The following is an 8,527-nucleotide window of genomic DNA, read 5'->3' as shown; positions in this document are numbered from 1 at the left end:
AGTGGTGCCGCTGCCCTCGTAGCCGCGGCGGTAACGCAGCTGAGGGACGAGGGAGCGAAGCGGGGGCCTTGGCCTGAACTTTCCATCCCGTAAACGAAACGGCTTTTACAGGTTATTCAGCGTGCGGCGCCTCCTGCCAAAGCCTGCGGACATTGAACACCGAGAGAGAGGGAACGGGGGCTGTTTGAAGGGGGCTCCGCGCCTACGTGCCTTAAGTACCGTTATTTTAAAGAGTGTGCGCCCCTCTGCCAGCTGGCAGTATCAAAATATTATTAACAATGGGTATTATAAGAGTCTGAATAATAGCAGTGGCCTGGGTGGGGATTTTTGGGTTGATTTTGGGAACAGGAAGGCCCTAATCGGCTTTTCTGGGTGGAGAGTAGATGTGACATTCCCCGACGGCTTGCTTGAGCCAGGGTTGTTTGTCCAGCTTAAGGTTCCCGATAAGCTGGCCTTACAGCTGACGATACTTCGGGAAACAACAATTTTATTTAGTGTTCCTTGGGAATCTGGCCAGCTTTCCTGGTTTAGTTAGAATAAGTGGCTTTAGCTACTGGCATATAAATGGTTTAGTCTGGTTTTGGTCTGGTTTTTTTACTCCTCTCTAAATGGGGATATGAAATCGAAATTTTTTTTTTTTTTTGGTTTATGGGTCATTTGCCAAACCTGAAAATTATTTGAATGAGTACCATATACATAGTTCCCTTTGCTGAACAAGCGTTTTAGGGATGAGAAGAAAACCTTTTAAGTTTAATGACCGTATTTTGTTGCATAACTGAGCAGCCTACAAAGACTAAGCAAATGACTCACTCCTCAAGTTTGGCTCAGTTTGTCCGAATTTGGTTGGGATTTTGACTTTGCCCTGCAGTTAAAACATATAATCAAGTATGTTGCCTAATGTTCCAAATCTATTGAATTAGGCTGCTTTCTCTTGCCTTATTTTCATAGCATAGCTTTATCTAAAATAAGAAAACTTTCCTGGTTATTGTAGGTGAACCTACGAGATAGGATCAGTCTTAGAAGCCACTGTCTCAAATTTACTTACGCAGCCACAAATGCGGGGTTAATACTTTGACTGGCACTATTCTTTTGAGATGCCATGCATCTCCTCTGAAACGGATATTACTCCTGTCTGAAGTAAGCTAAAACTGAGACTTGAGCACACAAATTGCTAATGCTTACGGAAAATCGATGGGAGATAGGCACCAAAAGCAATTAGGCAGCTTTGAAAATCAATCCACAGTTGAAGTTGTCCAAGGACAAGGATTAGATCTTTGTCAGAGCTGAAGTCTTTGTGGGGAAGGTCCTGGCACTGTGTCAAGTTCGTGACTCTTTATTATACATCTTTTCCAGTCAGAATTTTTGTATAAAAACTTGCGTGTGATTTGCTTAAACTCCATTTGTTTGTTATTTCTTCTGAATTCTATTATTTTTTTCATAGGGGCAATCATGATGTTGAAGTAAACAATTCGAAATAGAGAACAGTTGGTAATAACCAGGGCGGCCTGAATCCACATGCGGTTTGTCTGTATGAATTGCCCAAAATAGGTTTTGGATTATTACGTGTTCCAAAAGGCCTTTTTTCCCCCCTCCTCTTGATCTACTATACTTCTTGTATTTGGTCATTCCATAGGGTAATAATACCATGTTTTCAGCCTGTCTGTTTATCTAGGGTTTCAGCAAAGCTTTCAGACTTACCTAGTATTTTTAGACATAGAACTGCAATGTTTTAGTGTGGTAAGTGCTGCGAAACAAGTTCAGGCTTCTTAGTTGAATATACGTGGCCAATTTGTTCTAAATAATTACAGCGGGTAAATAAAAAGGTTTGGGGTAATAATTCCTGAATGGTAATAGTCCCAGAAATTCTTGTTTCTTCAGTGATAGTTTGTCAAGTAATTTGTCAGTGGGGAAGTAGCAAAGCAGGGATGGGGGCGGTAGGTGAAGTACCGCTTATAGCTCTAGGCAAAATGAATTGATTGTCTTACATATTCCTATGCACATTTCTTGTATTATAGTTGGCATATTCAAATTTTGTGGCCAGACGAGCAGAGGTAAAGCCTTACACTTTGTGGTAGAGCGCGCACTGCTTCGTTGAGCCTGCAACGCACCATCCCAGAACCAGGGCAGTCTTCTTTAATGTGCAAGTTCCAAACTTGGCAAACGGGTCTCTAATTACTGTGTAAGTCCCTAAAGAAGTCATTTGGAAAGTAGAGCGTCTTGCTTCTCTCTGAAGAGCTTTGGTCTGCTTGTAATTAATGCTGAAAATACTTCTTTCCCTTCTGAATACTACTACTGAAAAAGTCCTGCATTCTTCCTCTGAACACATTTTTAATTAAAAGCATCATTGTGTGTGTAAATGGATATTTATGTAAATAGTAAAGCACAAAAATCTACTTCTAAAATGGCATTTGCTTTAATACCTTGGTCATGCTGGGCATAGCAGGATGGCTAACACAGTGATTTGAATACACCCTGGGTCTTACGTTGGGGTTTTTTGTTGTTTTTTTTTAAAGCGGCATTATCAGCTTTGGTATGTATTTAAGCATATTGTTATTGATTAAATGCTTTCTGATTGGCAGGGCTGGGAATATTTTTGTGGGAATCGTGGTAGCCGTGCTTTGTTAGTTGCTTTCTTCAGTAGTGTATGATGCTGACTTCCAGTGCATTTGCCAGAATAAGAAAATTATCTGTGATCATGTTTATGGAGGTATCCTACTGGGGTAAAGAACAGGACCTGTTTTCTAGGTTTCTCCTCTGAAAAGTGAGCTGTTCTCTGACATTCCTCCGACTTTTTTTTGAAACATCTGTTGAAAATGATTAGGTGTAATCCACAAGACAAGTAAAGGCTCAGCAAACTCTTTTTTTCCTTCTTTCTCTATCTCAAGCAATTCTTCTCATATTTCCTGCACCCAGCAGTAGGTTGGTTTTTTTTTCTTTTGAACTCTGCAATGAAGACGTTAGCTATTGTTCTACCAGTTTGTTCTGTATGCCCTGGCTGCCCGCCACGTCTGTACCCGGGGTATGCTTTGCTGTCTAATAGAAGACGAGTCTTCCTCTCAGGTTAAATGCCTATGTATTATGAATCAAAAATAAAGCTCTGTTGAAGGACCTAGTCCTCTTGGCTGCTTCATCATGAGTGTTAATTGCTGTAATCTGGTGGGTACGGGTAGTGCACTTTTCTAGATGAAGCCCTTAAATCTGAAGAGAACTTAAATATTTAGTAGTTATTAAGAGAGAGATGAAGCAGCAAGAATTGTTCTTGTTAGATGTTTACTCTGGCACATCCTTTTGGTGTTGCAGTTATTTGACAGAAAATGATGACTACCATCTGTTCCCCTCCTCTCTCATCCTTCAAAGTTCCGTTTCTCTTTGAGAATGAAGTCTTCATAGAGTGACACCAAGTTCCTATCTCTTCCTGTTTCCATAGTCACAATTTATAAAAAAAAAAAATTATTATTTTTTCTTTTTACGCTCTCATACATGTTTTCATTCGTGCTGCCCTTACTACTTGGAGTCATGATCCTAATTTAAATTTGCAGCGTGCACCTCATCTTACTATCTTGCAGATTGCCAGAAATTTGCTCTGGCAGTCTTTATATTCATCATTTCCATCTCCACACCTTCCTTTAACCGAAAGATTGTCATGTACTTTGTTCTTACATACTTTGGAGTGCAAGATTTCAAACTGCACTCTTTTTTTTTTCCCCTCTAAGGCACCACGTACACGTCAATTCTGCATATGTTAATAATTAAAGGTTTTAGTAACATAGTTTTCTAACAGTGCTAATACAAAAAGCTTGTAAAGCTGCTAGTTAAAGATCTTTCCCTCTCTGATTTCATGGAAGAATCTTAAGAGAATTAGACTAATGGAAAATCCCACAGTGAACAGAAGGACACATGCTGTGCCGTACCACCAAGCAGTACGGGATGAATCCGAGTCTTATCTAGAGGTCAGACTGGCCAAAACACTGGCAATAATACCATGGCAGGGGAGGAAGGCAACCTTTTACTCTTTAGTACTAGAGGATTTGGTGAAGCTAAAAATAGAGCCCGAATTTCCCTTAAGGCCTGAGGAACAATTACCTCGATCTCATTTCCTTATTTGTAATATCTAACTTTTGGTTCATCTGCACTTTTTTCCACCCCCTCCATAAAATGCAGATACTGGCATAGGATGAGGAGGTTAACCTCGTTATTGCTAGAAACTCTGGTGGAAGGCAAAGCAGAACAATGTGCTATTCATAATTTCTTTTCAGACATTAGAAATTAAATGTTGAAGTAAAGCTCGAGATGTTCTTTGGAGTCTATTTTATTGGACTGTGTCATTTAGTTGGCTGGACAGTGGCTAAGAACTGTTTTAAAAACTTTTTACTGGCATGATATCCTTCCCTTTTTTAACGGCAACGTGTGATTTGAGAGCGCTCTGTCTAGGAGACCCAGCTTTCAGCTGTGTTCACCCCCAAGTTGTGTGCCAGGCTTCTGTCCCTTCTCTGCGTGCGTGCAAAAAACCTGTTGTTGTTGTTGGAATTTGACGGTCACTGAATAGGTAAAGGCTGGATAGGATAAATAGGATAAAAATCTTTGCATGATCTAACCTTAATGTTGTAGCTATCAAATGCATTATTATGAAAGTTTAAACAGTTCTTTCACCCTTAATTATTGTGACGGAACAGTGCTGATTTAAGAATCCTTCAGCAGCTTTTCTGTCTGTAGAGTCCTAAACAGAAATTATTGCAGGTGGAGAGTAGATTTCCTTTCCCCTGAATCATGCACACAGTCATTAGGTCACAGTAGTCGCATCACACAGATCCTAGGTTGAATTCTGCCAGTTTGCATTTATGCAGCCCGCAGGCTTTTTCCAGACTCTTTGAAGGAAGTGGGTTTGTTCAAGCATTACAGAAGCAAAATAAGGAAAATTGAGATAAACAAGACATGTTTTTAAGCAGCACATAAGAATGTGTTGGGCAGTGATTTGAAAGAGCAAGTAATGTTGCTTAAATATGCGTTCTTCTAAATTGAGTGTCTTCCTCTTAAAAATGTGGCATGCAGTATTTTAAATTACTATTGTGAGATGAGCTTTGACCGGCCAGTGGTTGCATAAATATACTGCCTCTGGGTGAGGCAAAGTGGATAACAATGAACTTAGTCCCATATGACTTTTCTTTTATACTTAGCTAGTCTCGGGTCTCGGTGCCTGTCGGATTTCAGTGCAGTACTGAAGAGATGATACCACTTGACTGTCATAGTATTGTAGGAAAAATTAGGTGGGAGTATGTTGTATACAGTGCTCAGCTACTCCCCTGGAATGAAGTACATCAGGGACTAACTGCCGTAAGTAGAAGTTCTGGGTGCTGCATACGGGTACCCCCAGAGCCTTACGTTGGCTCTCTGTTGATTGTTACTGTTGTCCAAAGGGCAAAGCGGATGAACAGCTGTGAGGGAGCAGTGCTTCACTGCCACAGGCATGGGACCTTCCTCAGTGGTGATGGAGGCGTACCCCCGGCCCTGTCCTGGGAGAGGCCTAGCCATCCCCCTGGGAGAGAGAGTGTGGTTTCCCCTTCTTTGGGGAGGTGACCTCTTTCCTTAGCTGTAGTCTTCTAATTAGGTTCCTGCTGTACTGGCTAATTCCTGATTGCGAACAGTCTAGAAAAAGATTGTGGAACAGAATGATAATCATCTCTTCCTGCTGTTTTGGAGATAGCATTGTGTGCCACCTCCCTATGGCAATAAAAAATGTAAATGCTAAATTTCTTATTGAGACAAGCCAGAAACTCTGTTGGATTTGTATTTCCTGCCTTAGATTTGCTTCCCTGCATAGGACGCTTTATTTCATCCGATGCCTACCTCTCCTCCTTTCCTACAATGTTAATGTATCACTTTATGCTCGCTCACCTGGGAGATGTTATCAGTTGTATGCAAAGCAATTCCTGCGTTGCTAAGCTATTTTGAAGCTTGTCATAATGCTCCATAAACTACATAAATAGGAAGCTTTTCTTATACAAATGTCTTCACCTTGTGGTTTTCTGTCTGTTTCTGGTGTTACATAATGACAAAAATGCAATGCCCGGAGCTGGTAGGAGGTAGACGGGGTGAAGCTTCTGGGACTGTGCCATGTCTTAGTCCCTTTTAGGCTGTCAGTGCTAGGGGACCCTGTTACAGGTGCCGCGAGTTTTTGAAGTCCTTCAGTAAGTTGTTTTTTCCTTCAGATCTGTTGGGAAGAGTAATCTGCAATTGCCGCTCTTCAGGTGAACCGATCTGTAAACAAAGACGCTGGGGCAGAGGGGTGCCTTTTCAGTAGAACCTAATAGGGGAGTTTATGTAACAGAACAAAAATAAACGGAAACATCGCTTCTAAATTGAGCTGTTATTTCTCCTGCAGAGTAAGTATTAATCAATAAACCTTGTATCTGACAGCGTCAGAGTGTGCGAAGTGCTCTGAGCTACCTTGCAGTCTGCTAGTAAACCAACCTTGGAGAGAAAATGTTATTAACTCTAAACCACGATCACCTCTGGCATGTGTCTGAAAGCAGCACGGTCTCTTAGAGCTTTTGCTTCACCCATGGGCTAGCTGTTTGGCGCTGATAGGGTTTAATAGCACCGCTCGGAGTTGTGGGTATTGTGCTGGGTTGCGTATCGTTTGGGCCAAAATGGGTTCTCAGACGTTAGGTTGAAAGTCTTCCCAGTTGCTTATTTCTCCAATAACGTGTTTCAGATGGATTCTGACGCTGCAAGGCAAAGGTGAATGATTACTAGTAGAACAAGATGGGGATTTTACCATTAAGCTATTTCATAGATGACCTCTCTAAAAAATAAATAGCACTGTTCTCTGGGGCATCTGTTACTGGATACTGATGAAGACGGCATGAGACAGGACATAGCTTTGATGTAAATAATAATTGCTCTGTTCCTGTAGAGCTATTCACTCTGCTGTTGATGCACGAACAGAGGACAGTGCAAATCAAAATGCAAACAATGCTGAAAAACAAGAGTGTTTTCAACAAGAAGCAGTAAAATACTGTAAGAAAGTTTTGGGGTTTTCTTGCAAACAGCGTATTTCTTGAGGTGTGCTTGGCCTTCTTCAAGAGGAGCTAGTTTTTGGGCTATTTACTGGATCCATCACATGTCAACATTTTTCTTTCAAAACATGTTTTTAAAGTAGCAAAACAAAAGCATTCTTCCTTGGACGCTTTAGGATAAAAGTACTATCTAAGGTTTTAAGTGCTGTCTACAAACAATGTCCACCCTGGGGTACAGCAAAGTCTTGGAGCCTAAGTACTTGACCATGGAATAAATGGAAATAAAGGTCTTGCCTTTGGTTGCATGAAAAGCGGAAGAAGCCAAACCGAAACATGAACTCCCTTTGAAGTAGTAATTTTTAAAGGCAGCATGCCAGCATGGTTGCATCGAGAGACTTCAGAGAATAAAAACACCAGCACTTTGTTGTTTACACCTCTGAAAACTGCAAGTATAGAAAAGTTTTATTGTACCTGTTTCTCCTTCCGCATTTGTGGTGGTGTATTGCTGCATTATGGAAGAAGTGTGAGGGGCTAATAACTTCCATCTCACAACAGCTCAGTAGTGATTTAGCGGAGGAAATTCTGGTGCAGATGCGTCACGACCGAGGCTGCTTTACGCTGTTCAAATAACACACAGGACTTGTAGAGAACTAGCTTGAATAGCAACTTGGGAAATCATTGAGTGCGTTTGCTCTAAGTGGTCTCCTCTCAGCGCAGGCTGGAGAGGTTGGTAGGAGCATGCTGTGTTCTCGTAACTCATCACTAGCAAAACAATCCCTTTGAGTGTGCTATGAACTGGTGCAAGTTAAAATACTGCTGACGCACTTTGCCCTTTCTCTTCCTTCTGTGCACTCAGAAAAAAATGTAGCATAGTTGGAGCACTAGGCCCCAGTGTTCGTTGTAATTAGGAATTTTACAGGCACCTTCAAGGGAACTGAGAGAGACTGAATATAGAAAGCAACTTGGGATCTCTCTCCATTAGCGAAAAATAATCCAACCAGTATCAGAGGCAGCTTCTTCCAAGTCAAAATGACGTCTCATGCAAATCAATTTGACACTGGCCCCAATTCTCTGCAATAGAAGACAGAACTTTTGTGAAACCTGAAATTGATTTTGGCACTTATTGCTGGACTGTAAACAAGTTCATCCTAAAGTCTGTTTGGAATTAATTGCAAAAATGGGTATCTTTTCACATAGCGAGTTCTTTGTTCTTTGTACACACACTCCAGGGCGAATGCAAAATACACGTTTGCACACAATCCCTCCCATGTCTTCTGCTGCAAAAATTCTGATTTCTCAAGTCTCCTTGAGAGCAGATGGGGGAAGCAGAAATATTTTTGTAGCTCTGGGTATTCCAGTGACTTAGGACATACAAGTTTCTTGCTAGAGAATGGGCTGGGATTCTGTTCCGGGGTAAAGCAGTTGGGTATTAGGTGCTGTGCCTCTGCCACCGTGTTGGCAGAGGCCATGGTGCTGATACAGCATAAGCCAGGAGAAGAAATTCTCTCTTT

General features: G+C 41.4%; 1 protein-coding gene across 1 annotated transcript in view; it reads left to right on the top strand.

The window, feature by feature from the left end:
* Positions 1 to 188: 188 nt before the first annotated feature.
* EPHX1 (epoxide hydrolase 1, microsomal (xenobiotic)) overlaps positions 189 to 8,527 on the top strand; it is a 23,265-nt gene continuing 14,926 nt past the window's right edge. Inside the window, exon 1 of the mRNA XM_009333645.1 lies at positions 189 to 215. The gene's annotated coding sequence lies outside the window, so the exon portion shown is untranslated. The remainder of the gene's footprint in view (positions 216 to 8,527) is intronic.

Source organism: Pygoscelis adeliae, unplaced genomic scaffold (genome assembly GCF_000699105.1).
Source record: "Pygoscelis adeliae isolate BGI_AS28 unplaced genomic scaffold, ASM69910v1 Scaffold1, whole genome shotgun sequence".
NCBI lineage: Eukaryota > Metazoa > Chordata > Aves > Sphenisciformes > Spheniscidae > Pygoscelis > Pygoscelis adeliae.
The sequence above is the reverse complement of the archived record's forward strand: the minus strand, read 5'-3'. Positions and strand labels throughout refer to the sequence as shown.